Source organism: Ursus maritimus, unplaced genomic scaffold (genome assembly GCF_017311325.1).
Source record: "Ursus maritimus isolate PB19 unplaced genomic scaffold, ASM1731132v1 scaffold_29, whole genome shotgun sequence".
NCBI lineage: Eukaryota > Metazoa > Chordata > Mammalia > Carnivora > Ursidae > Ursus > Ursus maritimus.
Window position 1 is genome coordinate 10,814,186 of NW_024425452.1, and position 18,345 is coordinate 10,832,530.

Here is an 18,345-nt window from a genome sequence, read left to right on the forward strand (position 1 = left end):
TTCTGAACCACCGTTGACTGCAGGAAACTGAAACTGCCGAAAGCAAAACTGCAAATAAAGGGGGGCTACTCTATACCCCTAAGAACTGAAAGCAGGGTCTCGAGGAGATTCTCGCACACCCATGTTCATAGCCACGTTACTCACACTAGGCAAAAGGTGGAAGCACCCAAATGTCCATTGACAGATGAATGGATAACCAAAACAGAGTAAATACATACAATGGAATATTGTTTGGCTTTAAAAAGGAAGGAAATTCTGACATGTTGCAACATGGATGAATCCAGGGGATATCATGCGAGGTGAAATAAGCCAGTCACAAAAAGACGAATGCTGCATGATTCCACTTATCTGACGTACCTGGAGTAGTCAAATTCATAGAGACAGAAAGTAGAGAGGGGTTCTCCAGGGGCTGGAGGAAGGGGAAGTTGCTGTTGAATGGCTAGAGTTTCATGTTCGCAAGATGAAAAGAGTTCTGGATATTGGTTGTACAGCAATGTGAATGTATTTAACACTACTGAACTATGCACTTAGGAAGGGTTAAGATGGAAACTTTCATTAGGTATATTTTACCACAATTTAAAAAACGTACGAGAAGGAAAGTAATGTATTAAGGCACAAAGTGAGAAGTACCACAGAAAACAAGAAGTAGAGCGGAGGAAGGGGCCCCAGAGGGCTAGGGAGGGTGCAAATGATATGAAATCAGTAGGGTGGTGGGTACGCCTCCTTGAGAAGGGGCGATCTGAGCAAGGACTGGAGTTGTTTGTCTCTTGGCTGCTGTGATAGTCGGAGTCTCCATCTTCCAGGGCCCGCAGGTGGTGTGGGGCTATTGCCAAGGCAAGGACCAAGTGGTGCATAGCTGTAAAGTTGATGTTGGCGGGCGGCTGACGCAGAAACCGCGGCCGTGGGCGTTTCAGCTCGATTGGAAAAACAATCCAGGCACGCGGGTGGCACTTGCACAGATTATAATCAGATGTCATCTGAGACTCGAGGTCACGTTACAGTAAAGAGAAATGGTTGTTCTCATACTTGGCCCTTTCTAAAATCAAACTCCATAACCTAGAAACAGCAACCAGGAGTTCAATTTTTTTTAGTGCCTCCTAAGTTTGTGTGTTGTTATTTAGCCCATTTCCAACATGAATTTTAAACGCCTTCTCAGTACTAGGATTTTCAGGGCTTCGGCTGACCTTTCTGTCAACCCATCACTGGGGGGCGGGGGGGAAGCTCGAGAGTACTTATTTTAGTTACTGTCTCTCTGGTAGGTCATATGGCTTGGAATGGTGAGCTGCTTATAAAAATCCCGTGACCTGGACATGTTTTATTACTAATTTATGAGGCTGGTATAAACAGATATCAACTTGCCGTCGTTTAAGCCAACACTTTGTACTGATGAGTAAAATGGAAAGAGGTTTGCAGCATCGGGTTCTTTAACTGATTTTCCCACATCTCATCTGTTAACCTTTTCCAAGTCTAGTAAAAGCAAAAGAAGTATAATGAGAATGTATCTCTGCTTTGGAGTCAGGAAGAAGTCCCTCACGATGCCTTCATCGCCACACCACTAAACTTGGAGGGGAGATGAATATCCCTGGGTGGACAGGCACCTTGCCCCTCCACAATCCTGTCCCTGGTCAAGGATTCTGAAGCTACACTGGCAGCCATTGGAAATACACACACTGTCTGTGTCTCTCTCTCCAGGCTACACTTGTGCAGTGATTGCTGAGGTCTAGGGACTATTAGGGACTAGGTCGAAGGAGGAGAAATGGATTCCCTCTTAAGTCGTGCCTGCACTGGGGGCACTAAGCATTGGTTGACTGATTTGTCACATGCTTATCAGCTCGATGTTTGAGTTCTTTTACATCTGTATATATTTGCTTTGATCTTTGTACATAGGCACTGCTTGGGGTCATTTAGCTCCAGGAAGTTATCAAGCTCAAGGTATCCCCTGTACCTCCAGTTTCCCCCAACATACAGTGTTGATGGTAGTGATGGGCTTCTCTTTACCCTCATGGTGAAAGGGTAACACACGGGAACGCAGTCGCCATTAAGTGTATACTCTCGTCATGAGATATGTGTCATTAGATGGTGATAGCGGTGCTTGGTAGCAAAAGAAGGAAAGCTCAGTGGCTTTCCCCCCGGATCCGCTCTGGGCAGATATCTGCCCCCCGCTCTAGGTAGGGGTGGAGTGGGGGAGGGAATTGAATGCCATGTGACACAGTACTTGCCCATAAGAAACTCAGGGGCTGCTAGGATGTAAGAAAAGTACCCAAACAACTGCAGGACAAAGTTGTATGTGATGGTGTCTTTCAAGAGATACACACTGAAAGCTGCAGGAGAATGGCTGGACGATACTGCTTCGACCGGGTGAACAGGAAGGCCTGGGAGAATCGGCATCTGAGAGGTGCGCTTGGGGATGGATGAAGTTTCCTGAGGTAGAGATAGGGAGGGGTCCATTCCAGGCAAAGCGAACAGCCTGGGCAAAGACCTGAAGAGGAATCCGCTTCAGAGGCATACGCCAAAGAAGACATGTAGGAACTACGCTGCAGCCTTGTCTGTCGTAGCAAATAACTGGCAGCAACCTGCATGGCCATCCACGGGAGGGCAGACAGAGGAACTGTATTCGGAAAATACTCGTCAGAGAAAATGAATCAACTAGAGAATCGTGTCACGATTCATGTGGAAAATCACGAAACATATTAAAGAAGGAAGGCTGCAGGATGTTAGATACAAAACTTATATAAAGGTTAAAATATGCAAAACAATATATATTGTTTATGGATATTTCATGATGTTTTCTATCATTACATGTAGTTATATAATTTTATAGCGTCATAATGTTTTCATGTGAAAACATTAATGGGGAATGAAAAACACTAAATTCAGTGTATAGAGACTGCCAGTGGGAGAGAAGGATGGAACGGGTGGACACAAGAGGCTCAGTTGTACCTGTTTTATAGACACGTATACATCCATATAGACACATACACACAAACACCCTCATGTATACACACATACACATAAATATACATATGTATTTTAAAACCCAAAGTACATGTGACAAGGTAAGAATTGACAAATAATTGTTTGTTATATTCTCCAAAGTAGTCTGTGTACTTGAAGTATTTCATAATTTCAAAATGAAAGAGAAAGTCTCAGGGCACGCCTCGGTATAGCAAATGGTATATAGATCAGTGGTTTGCAAACTTCCACATGACCCTTGGTAACAAACAGATTTTATTTTAGGAACCAGGGGTTGCATGACAGTACTTACCCTTTATATGTGAGGTGCACCCTCACATGTTCTAATCTATTTACTCTATTTTGTTCTGCATGAAATGAAACAGTGGGTGATGTTTGAAGATGCAGATTAGGGTCAGGACCCAGAAGACTTTGCCAGCCTCAGGAATGTGATCTCTCTTTGGCAGAGAGGGGAAGGCTACCAGTGGCTTTGGGGCATATCATCATCAGAGCCAAACTTTAGTCAAGTCAAATAAGGTGGCACTGGGGCCAGAGATTAGAGGATGCAAGCTCAGTTGTGACGTGGTCACCATAATGTCACCGGGACGGTATATGGGCTTGCAGGGGAATGAGTGAGAAGGAGGGATAGGTTTGGATATGCAGCAACTTAAAAAGGGGGGGGGCCTTGATGACAGATTTGAAGGAAGGAGAGGAAAAGGAGAAATTCCAGTTTGATTTCAAGGTTAGGTGATTGGGAGATTGGTCACACCAGTCATCAAACTAGGTACCTCTGTAGTTGGTTTTAAACACACAATGTTTAAAAGATGGGACATCCAGATGTATATCATGAGGTTTTGGCAGAGGTCAAAAGGCATGGATTCATAATGGTCTCATAATATTTCATGAGTGTCTCTAGCAGTACACAGTAGCTGGTGAGGAAAGAGAGAAATTGGGTGTGGTCAAGGTGGGGCTATGCAGGCTGACCCATCGTGGAGGGTGAAGGGTGTTGGCCAAGGTAGGATTGAAATGGCTGGCAGTGGGACCAAAAGAGGTGGGCTAAGAGAGAAGAAAGGTTGAGGGATCCAGTGTGGCAAAGGGTGAGGCAGTCACACAGGTGGACATCGGGGGTATTGTGGTCAGGAAAGAGGAGCTTCACATCTGAGATCTTGGAGCTAAAGCCATCCTGAGTGATAAACAGTCACTACCTCGGTAGAACTTGCAGGCTTGGCAGGTGGGCAGGTGGGCAGGCAGGCAGGTGTCATGTAACGGAGAGGAAAACCGGAGCTATGGGGTAGTTTATAGTTATTAATCTGAACTTTTCAGACTTTTCAAACAGAAGCTCTTCTATGCAATGACTAATGATTTTTAACCGCACCAGCTACTGATTATGAATTATTACTCCAAATTGTAGAAAAGGTCACACTGGGAAGTGGAGAGGGGGCTTCAGGGGTACGCTTCAGAGAGTCCTCCTGGAAAGCCCTAGGAGAGGAGGCTCTGGATAGCACACCTAGGATGTTACAGGGAGCCAAGATTCCTCGTCTGGCATCAGATCAGAGGCACACAGGCAATCACTTTTCATCCAGCTCTTCTTTTTCCATTCCTGTTTGAGGGACTTTCTTTTTCCGAGACACGGGTGGCTGGCTCTTGGGACACAGAACTCAGAAGCAGTGGGGTCTGCCCATACTTTAAGGGCTGATTTGGTTTAGGGCTTTGAATAGATCACTTAAATTCTTTGCGCCCGTTATTCTCACAATCAAGTAACAGAAACTAAAATAAGTAAATCAATCAATAAATAAAATTAATGTCTTGAATAACGTCCTTGCACAACTTAATGAATTTCACAATTTAATGTAAAGGAAGACGTGTACAACATAATGCTAAGGGGGTATAACAGCACGTGATTAATTCTGCTGGAGGCTGTTGCTAAACTGCACAGAAGAGCTTATATCTGAGCCAGAACGTGGCTTTGCCAGGTGTAGATGGGGTACAGTTAACACTGGTGAAGTTGTGTGGCTTGTTCAGGGAACCAGGACAGTCTGTTCTGATTTCTGTGCAACAAGGATTAAAAAAAAAAAAAAAAAAAAAAAAAAAACTAGGTCCCCTAATCTGCGAACTCCTGCTCCAATGTTATTTTACTTTATCCTTTTTTCTGCCTGGCCCCTCTCTTTCCTGCATCTTTGCTTGGGCATTCTTGGGCACAAAAGTACCAATGGTAAGAGTGAGCTGGTAACTGGAAATCAGTCAACAGTTTAAACACTGTTATGGATACCTACCACATAGTTGAACCACATACAGATAAACAACATCCAACTCAAATGTTGTTTCCTTTTGAAAAATACCTCACATTTTCATTATCGAAGATCTCACTGGTTTTACCTTTAAAAGCAAAGAGGGCCAAAGGGGAATCTGACTTCACTTTGTCTCAAACAATTATTTACTGACACATTCTGGGGCACCTTTACTCCGACAGTTGCTGATAGGAGAGAGGAAGGATAAGTAAGTCAGTGTTTTCTGTGTCAAGGAGCTTGCAACCCAATACATAGGACAGGCAAGGCTTTCTACACGCACAGCAGTGAAATTGCGCTTGAGCCTGGATGTTCTGCTTACCAAATGCGTGGACTAGGTAGGTAGGTGTTCGGGGAGAAAAGAAATCAAAGTGGCCTGGAGAAGGATTCGTGGTCAATGTGGAATTGAATTAAGGCCATGAGGATATCTAAAGAGAAACTGAGAATGAAGTGACTTACTTGATTCTTGGGAGCAAATAAAAAGTCCAGGCCTTGGGACCACCAAAAGTGTGGCCTGCATTAGCTGCAAAAGGGTTAACTTTTCATTGCTAGGGAAACTGCATTCCTTACACCCTGCTCCAACCTGGGTTTAGTTTGTTATCAGATTCTTCTGCTATGGAAAGTACATTTCCCAGATTGATTTCCTGCCAGTGGAATCTGCAGCGCTCTTCAGGGTTCACCTGGGTTGGCCCCAGTCCCAGCGGGACTGCGGGTGGGTGACGAAGCTTCCTGCAGGCGAGAGGCTGGACCAAGCCGAGAGGCTGCGTTACTGTGCCAGACCATACCTAACGAAGCCTGTAGTTACATTCTTATGGGACTCCTGTCCCTAGGCATTAATTAACAGGTGTTTCAGACAGCAGAGTTCACCTCTTCCCAAACAAGAAGTCTCTGAAGAAAAGCGAGCATCACACCCAGCTGACCTGTTGATTGACTTTGGACTGTTCGATGTGTTCTAAACTGTTCCCAGCTCCCCCAAATCCTCCCACTAGAATTAAATACAGGTACTATTTATTACCTGTTGAAGGTGTGTTCTGTGTCTGTAATGATGCGTTTGGAAGACAGTACCTGTTCAAGTGAGATGACCTGAGATGGGGGAAGTATAGGAAGTAACAATAAAGGAAATGCAGGAATCCCAGTCAGAGGGTTCCAGCTGGAAAGAGAGAAAGGCACTCAGAGGAAATATGCTCTGTTCATCTTCCCCAGAGCATAGCAGCAAATTAACGTTGTCTTTTCTTTCCCCTATCAATATTATGGGGATCCACAGAGGAAGAGATTCAGAGGTGGAAAGGTCACTGAGCCCAGAAGGTGACACGTGTCTCTGGCATATCTGTGGCACACAGGAGCACCTCACCTTTTTTACAGGCAGGGTTCAGCCATGTCAGGTTCCCACATGGTCCAGGAACTGACTGGTGTATTAAGGCCATGTGGGTTTGTGTGCAGTGATTAAGTCTTCAGACAATATTGCATATATCGCCTTTCCCAATCTAAGAACATGACTGCCGCCTTCATGGTAGATGTTACATATATATATGTTTTTCCCCTTCAAGACCCCCATGACCATTAGCTTACATTATGGCAAGTATAGATAGGTTGCTTCTAAAAATAATTTTATTAGTATGGAATCCTAACTAGTCAAGCTCAAAATCCATAGAATAATGCAAATAAGTGTATATTTCTTTGTAATGCTGGGATTTTTTGGGGGGGGTGAGGGAGAGTGTCTTAAAATCCATTGTGCTAATTAATCATGTTTTACCAGGTTTTACATACTTATGTCAAATATTCCTATTTGTAGAATAGCAATAACCATTTTCTCAATTACAAAAGTAGTAAATGTTCATTGTTAAAAAGTACCATGATGAGGGGCACCTGCTGGCTCAGTCGGTTGTTCATTGTTAAAAAGTACCATGATGAGGGGCACCTGCTGGCTCAGTCAGTTGTTCATTGTTAAAAAGTACCATGATGAGGGGTACCTGGTGGGTCAATCGATTAAGCATCCGACTCTTGATTTTGGCTCAGATCATGATCTCAGGGCTTGGGATTGAGCTCCCACCTAAGGCTCCGCACTCAGTGTGGAGTCTGCTTGAGGATTTCTCTCTCCCTCTGCCCTTCCCCACCCATGCGTGGCGTATGCACTCTCTTTCTCTCAAAAATAAATCTTAAAAAAAAAAAAAAAAGGAATGTGATGATAGTGTCTACCCTAGAGGAAAAGTAAAATTCTCCGTAATCCCACCACTTAACAATGTCTATATTAATGTTTTGATTATATGCAGTCCCATACTTATTCTGTGCTACATGTATATGTTTATAAAAATGGAACATACACTTTTAATTTGCTTCTTCCTTGTAACAATGTCCTTCATTCATTTTATTTGTTCAGCAAATCCCTGTTGAGCACCTACTATGTGCTAGCCAGTCCCTGTTCTAAGTGTCAGGGAGACTATAGTGAAAAAACAAGGGAAAACACACATATTTCACATGCATCTTTCTAGTACAATAAATGTTAAAATCTACATAGTTATTTTAATAGGTACCTAGTATTCTGTTGTATAGATTTATCAGAATTTATGAAATCAGATCTCCCATTTTTGGATATTGAGGTGTTATTTATGACTGTTAGGTTTTCTTAAATATGGAGAGAATATGCATTAACCATTTGTGAACCTGAATTCCTGTCAAAATTCTCTCTGCTAATGATAGGATTCTGCTGGTAGTGCCGCTCTTAAAAAGGATTTTATAAACACTGATATGCTACGTGGCAGAGGTGGCTACAAAATCAATGTGGGTCTAGCAGCCTCTCACTTGAAGGATTCCTGGAGATCCTGGAGGGGTTTGAGGTTGTTTGCACCTTCACGTCTGTCCCCGTGAGGCGAAAGGCTGCTCAAAGCAAGGTTCCAGTCCTTATACATGGACCCTAAGTTGGTGTCTTGGCTGCTGTTTCTTCTCAGCCCTTTATAGTTCTGCAGTGATGTGTGATGCTGGACTTCTATGAATTCTGGAAGCATTTCTTCTGCTCTGTTTGATGGAAATTGCTGCTCTTTTGTTCCCTGTCCAACAACCAGCAGGCCACCTTCCTGCCATCTGTGTGAGCCCCCCACAAAGTGACATGAGGTGATGTCATAGGATCTGTTTTTTGGTAGTTTCAGCACACTGCTTGGTATTCCATACAAAGCAAAACATAGACCAGATGAATTGCAGAATTTTACAGCTTCTAGAAATTGTAACCCCGTTTTATGGGCAAGGACAACAAGTGTAGAGAGGTTGTGTGATTTGCCTAAAGTCCCATAGTTAGTGGTAGAGCTGGAACAAGAAGCTAGGATTTCTCTTTCTTTCTTTCTTTCTTTCTTTCTTTCTTTCTTTCTTTCATTCAATCAAGAGAGAAAGAGAGAGTGCATGCATGAGCAAGGGGAGGGGCAGAGGGGGAGGGAGAGAGAGAATTTCAACAGACTCCATGCTAAGTGCAGAACTCATCATGGGGCTTGATCCCAGAACCCTGAGATTGTGACCTGAGCAGAAATAAAAAATCAGACGCTTAACCAACTGAGCCACCCAGGCGCCCCTAGAAATTGGGATTTTTACATCCTCATCTGGTGCTTTTCTAGGGAATCAGCTATTCCAAAATTGTGTTCCATTAAAGTAGGTAATAGACGAGGGAACACAATTGCTTTGAAGCACTTCTATTTGGCCTCCAGATACAATATCATCAGTACCAAACTACGTCTGTTTGCCAAATATGCGGCTTTGCATTTAATTCTCTTTGTTAATCAGGGCAAGACTTTTTAGATAGCATGCTACAGAGCGGAATTCAGTGACTATTCTCAATGTTGGTGTGCTTTCCTCCAACAGGCTGATAAATGACTTTGGTCTTTAGGTTTATGATTGGAAGGTCTCACCACACTAGTTCTGCAAAGTCAGCCATAACAAATGGTGTCTCTAAAATGAAAGAGGCTCACTGGGCTTATGATCACTTTTATCTGGGTTACAGACCCACTTGGATTGTCTGATAGATTTCAATCAGATTTTCGGGAAGTCACATTTTCTTCTCTTGGAATCTGATTTACAAATAAACTCCATGGCAAAGAAATGAGCTTTGTGATACTGGCTGCTTTTATAAAGCCAACTGCAAATTATCTTTGTTAGTGGAGCAGAGCGGTTTTACAGCAGTGTATCTGAAGTTGCATATCGTCATTTTGGGGTTTGGATTTGGAGCGCAGTTTTGGGGGACATAATGGTTAAGAGCCTAGACTCTAGAGCCAACTGCTTTGGGTTATCTGCTGGCTTTGGGACTTATTGTGTAGCCTTAGGCAAGTTCCTTAATCTCTCTGTGCTTCTGTTTCCTCAACTGTAAAGTGGAATGATGACAATAGTAGCACTAATGCCAGATAGTTGTTAGGAAGTTTAAATGAGCTGATATTTGTAAAGTACTTAGAATACTGTTGGGCATGTGATAAACACTGTATAAGTTTTTCTTATTATTATTATCCTGACATTTTTCATTCCATTCAGTCATTTATTCAACAACAATTCATTGGAACATCTATGTACTAGGCACAGTGGTAGGTGATAAAAGATTCTCAAGCCCTCAAAGAATCTTCTAGTTTAGTGGACAGAGAATATAACAGGCACACCTCAAAGATACTGTAGGTTTGGTTCCACACAACCAAAGTAAAGTGAGTACTGCAATCAGGTGAGACAAATGACTTCTTTGGTTTCCTAGCACATATAAAAGTTGTATTAATACTGTACTGTAGTCTGTTAAGTGTACACTAGCATTATGTCTTAAAAAAGAAACAAAGTACATACCTTTATTTTTAAAAAAATCTTTATTGCTAAAAAATGGTAATCATCCTCTGAGCTTTCAGTGAGTCGTAATCTTTTTGCTGGTGGAGGGTCTTGCCTTGATGTGGATGGCTGCTGACTGATCAGGGTGGTGATTGCTGAAGGCTGGGGTGGCTGTGGCCATTTCTTTTTTTTTTTTTTTTTTTTAAGATTTTATTTATTTATTCGACAGAGATAGAGACAGCCAGCGAGAGAGGGAACACAAGCAGGGGGAGTGGGAGAGGAAGAAGCAGGCTCATAGCGGAGGAGCCTGACGTGGGGCTCGATCCCATAACGCCGGGATCACGCCCTGAGCCGAAGGCAGACGCTTAACCGCTGTGCCACCCAGGCGCCCCTGTGGCCATTTCTTAAAATAAGATAACAACGAAGTTTGCTTCATCAATGGCCTCTTCTTTTCATGAACGATTTCTCTGTAGTATGTGATTCTGTTTGATAGGGTTGATATTTTGATGTCTTCCTTTGAAGGTTGACATCTAGAATCATGAATCTTTTCCAGGAGGTTTTCAGTTTACTTTGCCCAGAGCCATCAGAGGAATCACTATCTATGGCGGCTATAGCCTTATGAAATGTGAATTAAATAACACTTAATTTAATTTATATTCTAAATTTTATAATTTAATTTATAAATTATGGAATTTATTTTTTATTTTTTTAAGATTTTTATTTATTCATTTGAGAGAGACAGAGACAGAGCACAAGCAGGGGGAGAGGCAGAGGGAGAGGAAGAAGCAGACTCCCCACTGAGCTGGGAGCCTGACATGGGGCTTGATCCCAGGACCTGGAGATCATGACCTGAGCCGAAGGCAGACGCCCAACCATCTGAGCCACCTAGGCGCCCCTAAATTATGGAAATTAATTAAGAATTAAATAGGACTTGAGAGTTGAAATTACTCCTTGATCCATGGGCTGCAGAATGGGTCTTGTGTTAGCCAGCATGAGAACATTAACCATCTCCATCAGAGCTCTTGGCTGATCAGGTGCACTGTGAATGAGCAGTTATATTTTGAAAGAAACCTTTTTTTTTGAGTAGTAGGTCTCACTAGTGGGCTTAAAATATTCAGTAAACCATGTTATAAACAGATATGTTATTCCATTTTGCTATCCATGTATAGACCACAGGGAAAGTAGACTGAGCATAATTCTTAAGGGCCCTAGGATTTTCAATGAGCCCTGGCTTCAGCTTAAAATCACCAGCTGCATTAGCTTCTAACAAGAGAGTCAGATTGTCCTTTGAAGCTTTGAAGCCAGGCACTAACTTCTCTGTAGCTACAAAAGTCTTAAATGGCATTTCCTTCCAATAGAAGGCTGTTTCATCCACACTGCAGATTTGTTTTTTTAGTGCAGTCACCTTCGTGAATTCTCTCAGCTCGACCTCCTGTGTAACCTGCTGCAGCTCCTACATCAGCACCTGCTGCTTCATCTCGTGCTTCTATGTTGTGGAGATGGCTTCTTTCCTTAAACCTCCAAACCAGCCTCTGCTAGCTCCAGACTTCTCTTCTGCAGCTTCCTTACCTCTCTCAGCTTCCGTAGAACTGAAGAGAGTTAAGGCGTTGCTCTGGACTAGCTTTTGGCTTAACGGAATGTTGTGACTGGTTTGAGCTTCTTTCCAGGCTGCTGAAACTTTCTCTGCGTTAGCGATAAGGCTGTTTCACTTTCTTTTCATTTGTGTTCACTGAAGCTGCACTTGGATTTCCTTTAAGAACCTCTCCTTTGCATTCACACACACCTGGGCTGTTTGGTGCAGGAGGCCTAGCGCTGGGCCTGTCTTGGCTTTCACATGCCTTCTGCATAAAGCTTTATTATATCTAGCTTTTGATTTTAAGTGAGAGATGTGTGACTCTTCCTTTCACGTAAATACTCAGAAGCCATTGTAGGTTTATTAATTGGCCTAATTTCAATATTGTCATGTCTCAAGGGACAGGGAGGCCCAAGGAGGCTCGGAGAAGAGACCAGGGATTGGCCAGTCCGTGGAGCAATCAACACACACATTTATTGATTAAGTTTGCAGTCTTATATGGGCACAGTACATGGTACCCCATGACAAATACCGTAGTAGCAGCAAAGATCACTGATCAAAGATCACTGTAACAAAGGTGATAATAATGAAAAAGTTGAAAATACTACAAGAATCACCAAAATGTGACACAAAGTGAGCAAATGCTGTTGAAAAAATGGCACTGATACACTTACAGTGCTGCCACAAATCTTAATTTGTAAAAAACGCAGTATCTGGGGGCACCTGGCTGGCTCAGTCAGTAGAGCATGCAACTCTTGACCTTGGGGCTGTGAGTTGGAGCCACACGTTGCGTACAGAGATTACTTGAAAATAAAATCTTCTAAAAAATGCAGTATCTGCAAAACACAATAAAGCAAAACACAGTAAAACAAGGTCTGCCTGTAATACAAACCAGGACACATAATTATACAGAAAGGAGAGTGCTATGGTGGGGGGGTGTGTGTGCAGTGGTAGTATAGGCAAGGAAGCACCTGAAAGGAAAGGCTCCTCAGGGGAAATTTGAACTGGGGCATGAAGGATGACTAGGAGTTGGCCAGTGGGCAACTGTGGTGTGGGCATCTCAGGCAGGTACCCAAACACAAAGGCCTGAAAGAATAGCAGAATTAATGGACCACGACATAAAAGTGGCAGGGTTAGGGGATGGTTGGGATTAGTCATGGAGACACACAGGTAGGGACCAGAGGAAAAACCTCCTAAAGCCTACAAAGATGACTGTGGGGAGATAATGAGCACCCAAAGTAGGACAGTGGCCAGGCGCTTCTGAGCCCCCACAGAGCGGGAACCCAGCAGATGGAGGAGGTTGCCAGGAGCAGTGAGGGCCGTGGGCATACCTGGTGTAAGCGGTTACATCTGTGACCAGGAGACCGGAGACTGGCCCAGGCGCCGCAGTGCTCATCCATACAGCTCCTCTCTGAAAGTTAAATTTATTTATGGGCACTTGACGTTTGCAGTATGCTTCCAGGGGACACAGCACTCACAGAAACAGGTCATTTCATCGTTTTATTTAATGTTACTGAAGAGGAGATGCATTCTGGGTAGTTTTCACCCATCAAAACTAGGTAAACGAAACCAAACCTTAAAAATGAATCCTTTGATTGTGATTTATTTTTAAAAAGAAAATGTAAATATACAGTTTCACAATTTTTTACTAAAATGTCAAATTATTGCTATGAGCATAGGTTTTACCTGTTCCTCTCTTTCTATTTTGTCCTACAGTAATTACCTTTAATTTTTGTAAATCATCTTAAAGGAGCATATGAAATAAAACTTTAAGATTGGACCCCTAAATAGTCTAAAACACGATGTAACATTTTTAACACTTTCTTATATAAACACTACCTAAATTCATGGTACAGATATCATACTCATATTATTAAAAAAGAGTTAAATAATAGTTCATATTAAGATAGAACTTTAAATTCTAATTCCATTGTAATCTGAGTCTAATTAAAACTCTTTATAAAGCAATTGAGGAAGGTATTATGAGGATTCCCAGAAATGAACCAAAAATTTTAAATTCCGTTTCAGTTTTCAAAGACTGCATTAAAATCAAATACAGGGCAGAAACATTATATATTACTAAGTTAGAATCCTTCTGTGAGTTTTTAAAATATTACTAGTACTTTAATGTACATGTTTTGTCTCTTCAAAGTGCTATCCAACTACCGCCCGTTTTAGTAGTTATCCTCTTTTTATAGTGAGAGATGGAAAGACAGGAAATCTCCTCCCACCCACCTTTTTTCATGAAAAACATTACGATGAGTAGTTTAATGTCTTGGGCATGGCCACAGAGCTAATTGAGGAGAGCAAATATGAAACAGCCAGACCCCCTGACTCCCAGGCACTATTTCTCTTTTCCCTTAACCTTGCTGAACAGAAGGAAATTGGTGCCATATGTCTGGGCCTAAAGAACTGCTCATTCAGTAAATAATGATTAGGCGTATAATTATTTTCTATGCTGCATACCATTTTAGACATGGGAACTTGCACACTACACAGTCCTGCCTCGAACGGAGCTGGCCACAAACGGGGGAGTGAGCAGAGTAAACCAGCGCTCAGGACCCCAGGACAGAAGTGTGCTGGGGGAGGAAGGCCAGGGTAGATGGTTGCTGGGGAGAGTCTTAAACATGGCCTGGGGGTTAAAAAAGCTTCCTGGTAGAGTTCCTTGGCAGAACATTGATGAGCTGGGGTTGCTGGACTGGAGGGCTGTCATCATGTGCAGAAGTATGCACTGGAGATAAAGAGTGTGGCACTTTTGAAAAACTCCCAGTATTATCATCCAGGCCATCAACGTGGCCTGGGGTGTGGGTCCTCTTCTGGAAGAGGAAGCTGGGAGTGGAAGGAAGTCAACAAAAGTAAGGCTGTTAAGGACTTCGAGTTTGTGTTGTAAACAAGCAATGGTGAGCTGCTAGGGGATATGCAGAGGGGAATGGTGATCAGATTTCCATTTTTAAACTATCACCCTGGAGTGGTTTGGAGAAGAGAGGGTCTGGGGGACATGAGGCAAGGGAACTTGAGGAAGAAAGGTCAGTTATGACACTGCTGTTATCCTCTGCATAAGTTCATTTGGAAAGCCTGAATGGAGAGCCATAGAAATATAAAGAATGGATTCCAGAAATGTTCAGATAAAATCAACAGAACCTAAATGACTGATTAGATGTAGGGGAAGGGTCAAATCTGGGTTGCAGAAGAAGTTTGAAGATGTTGAATTGCCCATGGAATATTCAGTTGGAAATCCAGAGCCATTGGATATTTGAATCCAAATTTCAGGAAAGATCTGGCTGTGGATGTAGGCATGGCAATCATCTGATACAGATGATAACTGAAGCCAAGGGTGTAGGAGAAGTACCCTCATGAGAGGGACTGTGGATGTGGAAAAGGGAGCAGATGATGGACCCCTGAGAACACCACAGCTAGCAGGGGTGGTGGGACAAAACAAACAAACAAACAAACAAACAGGCAAGACCAGAGAGGATTGTGTCACTTAAGCCAAGAGAGGGGGCACTGGATGCAGCACGAATCCCCACAGCTTGGTGAGACAAGGATTGAACAAGCTAAAAGCTTTCTGCAACATCAAATCTAAACTTTCGCTAATGCCATGGCACCTACCCCACTCACTGCCTTATTACTCCCCAACAGCCCCTCTGCTCATGGACCCACAAAGAAGCCACAGCATTCCCTCGCTCATATTCACCCCCTCGCAGAATTCCCTGCTCCTCACCCCTTCACGTGTCTCAACGCCAGCATGCCCCGAGCATGCTTTGCTCTGGAGACCTGTTTGTATTTCACTGTACTTAATACTCAATTATATGCAGTCTGGTGGTATTGGCTACAGATTCATGAAGTTTGAATCTCCTTGGAGGCTGTTTGAGGTCAGGGGTCTTAGTTTTATTCTTCCGTCGTGGCCTTTGTAGTCTGCAGCATTGTTGAGCAGACAGTCTTTGCTCTGGAATAGCTCTGTGGTTGATCAAAATATGACTTGAGCTCAGCCAGTTCATGAGAATTCTTCAGGAAGATTACATTTTGGCTGTCTCAGCAGAGGAGCTGGAACATACCCTGTGCACAAGAGATCATTCTAAGGTAACGTCTTGGTTGGCTGATGACCACATCAGCTCAGGGAGGAGTGCGTGGGGACAGAGGCCAGGAATGAGGGGCAGACCCTTACTCAGAGCCAGCACCAGAAAGGCTGGAGGTGTGTGCCTGCACCAACATCATGAAGCTAATATGTGGTTTCCTCCCAGACAGACTCTCAAACTTTACAGCTGGCCCTTTGACGCCTATTTCTAGAAGACAGCACACTCTGGCTTAGTGAAAGTAGTGCTTTCTACAGGGTAAGCTATGGGGGTAGCTACTGGACAGGGGCTTCTGAAGTTAATGATGATAAAAAAAAAAAATTATACCCTTGGGGCGCCTGGGTGGCACAGCGGTTAAGCGTCTGCCTTCAGCTCAGGGCGTGATCCCAGCGATCTGGGATGGAGCCCCACATCAGGCTCTTCCGCTAGGAGCCTGCTTCTTCCTCTCCCACTCCCCCTGCTGTGTTCCCTCTCTCGCTGGCTGTCTCTATCTCTGTCGAATAAATAAATAAAATCTTAAAAAAAAATTATACCCTCTCACCATTGCTGTGGCTATGGTGGCTGCTCTCAGATGAAGGGAGAATTTTATGGCAGGGGAAGGGGCAGTTGCAAGCACAGGACAAAGAAATAATCCCCTCTCTTTCTGACCATTAGTTTAGAATTTTTCATCACCCTGCACTTCCAAACAGGAATTTAGATCCTTTTCACCCACAGATATATGACCTAGATCTTTGTAGCACCCTCATCACCGACAGAGATAAGAGATCATATCCTGAGTCGGAGGCCATTGGGGTAGTGTCCCTGCAACAAACTGGTCCCTCTGTGGGTGTTGGGCTGCACACTCCAGAGGATGGAGTTATTAGGAGACCCTGAGGCTGGTGTGGTGGCGTTTTAAAGATCCTTGGAAAAGAAAGCCTCATTTGCAAGAGAAATAATGATTCTGCCAATTTTTTTCCTGTACATCCTTTCCCCTGAAGCTAAAGTTAAAACCCTTACATCTTGTACTTCTCTGCTTCTTAGTTCTATAAACCTCTCCTAGTTTATTTTCCATAAGTATGAGAGAAGTAGAAATAATTTTCTGAAAAGAACTTGTCAACATAAAGCCATGAAGTGAGGTTGGTGATGTGAAGACTGGAGGAACTCTTGGGGTCAGAGCTCTGTAGACAGGGCTTTCTGGAAACTGACAATAAAGCAGCATCATGATCTGCCCTTTCTCCCTCAGAACAGACAAATGCTGGTTGATTCCCAGGTCTGTACTGTGCTTGGTTCCAACCATTAGACAACCAAAACCCAAGTTTTCACTTGTGTTATCAATTTGTAAGAACCTACTATTGTCCTAGACACCCTATTTTGAGGAGACAAACATGAGCAGAAATTGTGTAGTCATGTGTTATTTAACTCTGGATGTGGAATTGTCTCCAATTGGTTTGGGTGCCCAGAGATGATGGAAACACCCTTAGACGGTAATGCTTGGTGGGGCCTACCCGGGAGCGTCTTCAGGGATTCCTTCCTCTACAGCTCATATCCCCAGTGACTCACCTCTATTTCCCCAACCACAAAATCACACCAATATTTCTATCTGATTTCCCTCTCCACTTCACAAGAGATGGCAGAAGCGTATATCTAAAGAATAGAGCTCTTTTATTCACTAGGGCTCCAACAAAGCCCAGCTCCCCCAGGCCACATGCTTCTCAGCCAGTAGCCACAGGACAGCTTGAAACACCATCCATGTCCCAGGCCCAGTCATGCCGTGGATCTGCTTGATTCCGGGGCCAGCATACTCTGCGTGTTCCCACCTTCCGGTCCCTTTCCCTTACCCCTGCTGTGCTCTGTCACCAACAGCCACAGGAGGTCAATTGGAGGTGTCGCCATCTAGAACTTAACTCCCAGGCTCTTGGATCCCCCTGCTGGCTGACAGCAGAAGCACTGCTTAGCTTTTTCTTTTTTTGAATTTAGGTATTCTGATGACTGTTTTCTTTCTCTCTCGCTCCCCCCCTTTTTGTCCTTCTGACTTCGTAATCCTTAATAAGCATTTATATTTAGAGTCTCGCATTTAACCACCACAACCACTCATACAGTATGTAGAATTATTACTCCCATTTTACAGATGAAGAAATTGAAGCCCAGATAGCTCTATAACTTGCCCAAGGTTACCCAGGAAGTGGCCTGAAACCAAGGACTGAATCCAGGTCTTCCTGGACTCTTTTTTTTTTTTTTTTTTTTTACATTTTATTAATCTTCATGTCCTACATTTTAGACCTGATATTTTTTTTCCTTTTCAATATTAAGAAATGCGAGTAGAAAGATTAATTTTTTTTCACTAAAATTAGTAGTGCCTCGAGAAGCACTTGTTGTATCTCTTCCAGCAGAAGGGTTCTGAAGCAAGGGGGCCATTTAGATAAATCATTTTTTTTTTTTTTTTTTACATTTTATTAATCTTCATGTCCTACATTTTAGACCTGATATTTTTTTTCCTTTTCAATATTAAGAAATGCGAGTAGAAAGATTAATTTTTTTTCACTAAAATTAGTAGTGCCTCGAGAAGCACTTGTTGTATCTCTTCCAGCAGAAGGGTTCTGAAGCAAGGGGGCCATTTAGATAAATCAATCAGGTTCTGGACTTCTCTGAGGAAAAGAGGCTGGGAAATAGGAAGTACAGAAGATAAATGTATATATGCTGAAAA

General features: G+C 43.1%; 1 protein-coding gene across 2 annotated transcripts in view; it reads left to right on the forward strand.

Moving 5' to 3' along the window:
• PAQR8 (progestin and adipoQ receptor family member 8) overlaps positions 1 to 18,345 on the forward strand; it is a 64,161-nt gene that overhangs the window by 40,639 nt on the left and 5,177 nt on the right. The gene's annotated exons all lie outside the window — the stretch shown is intronic.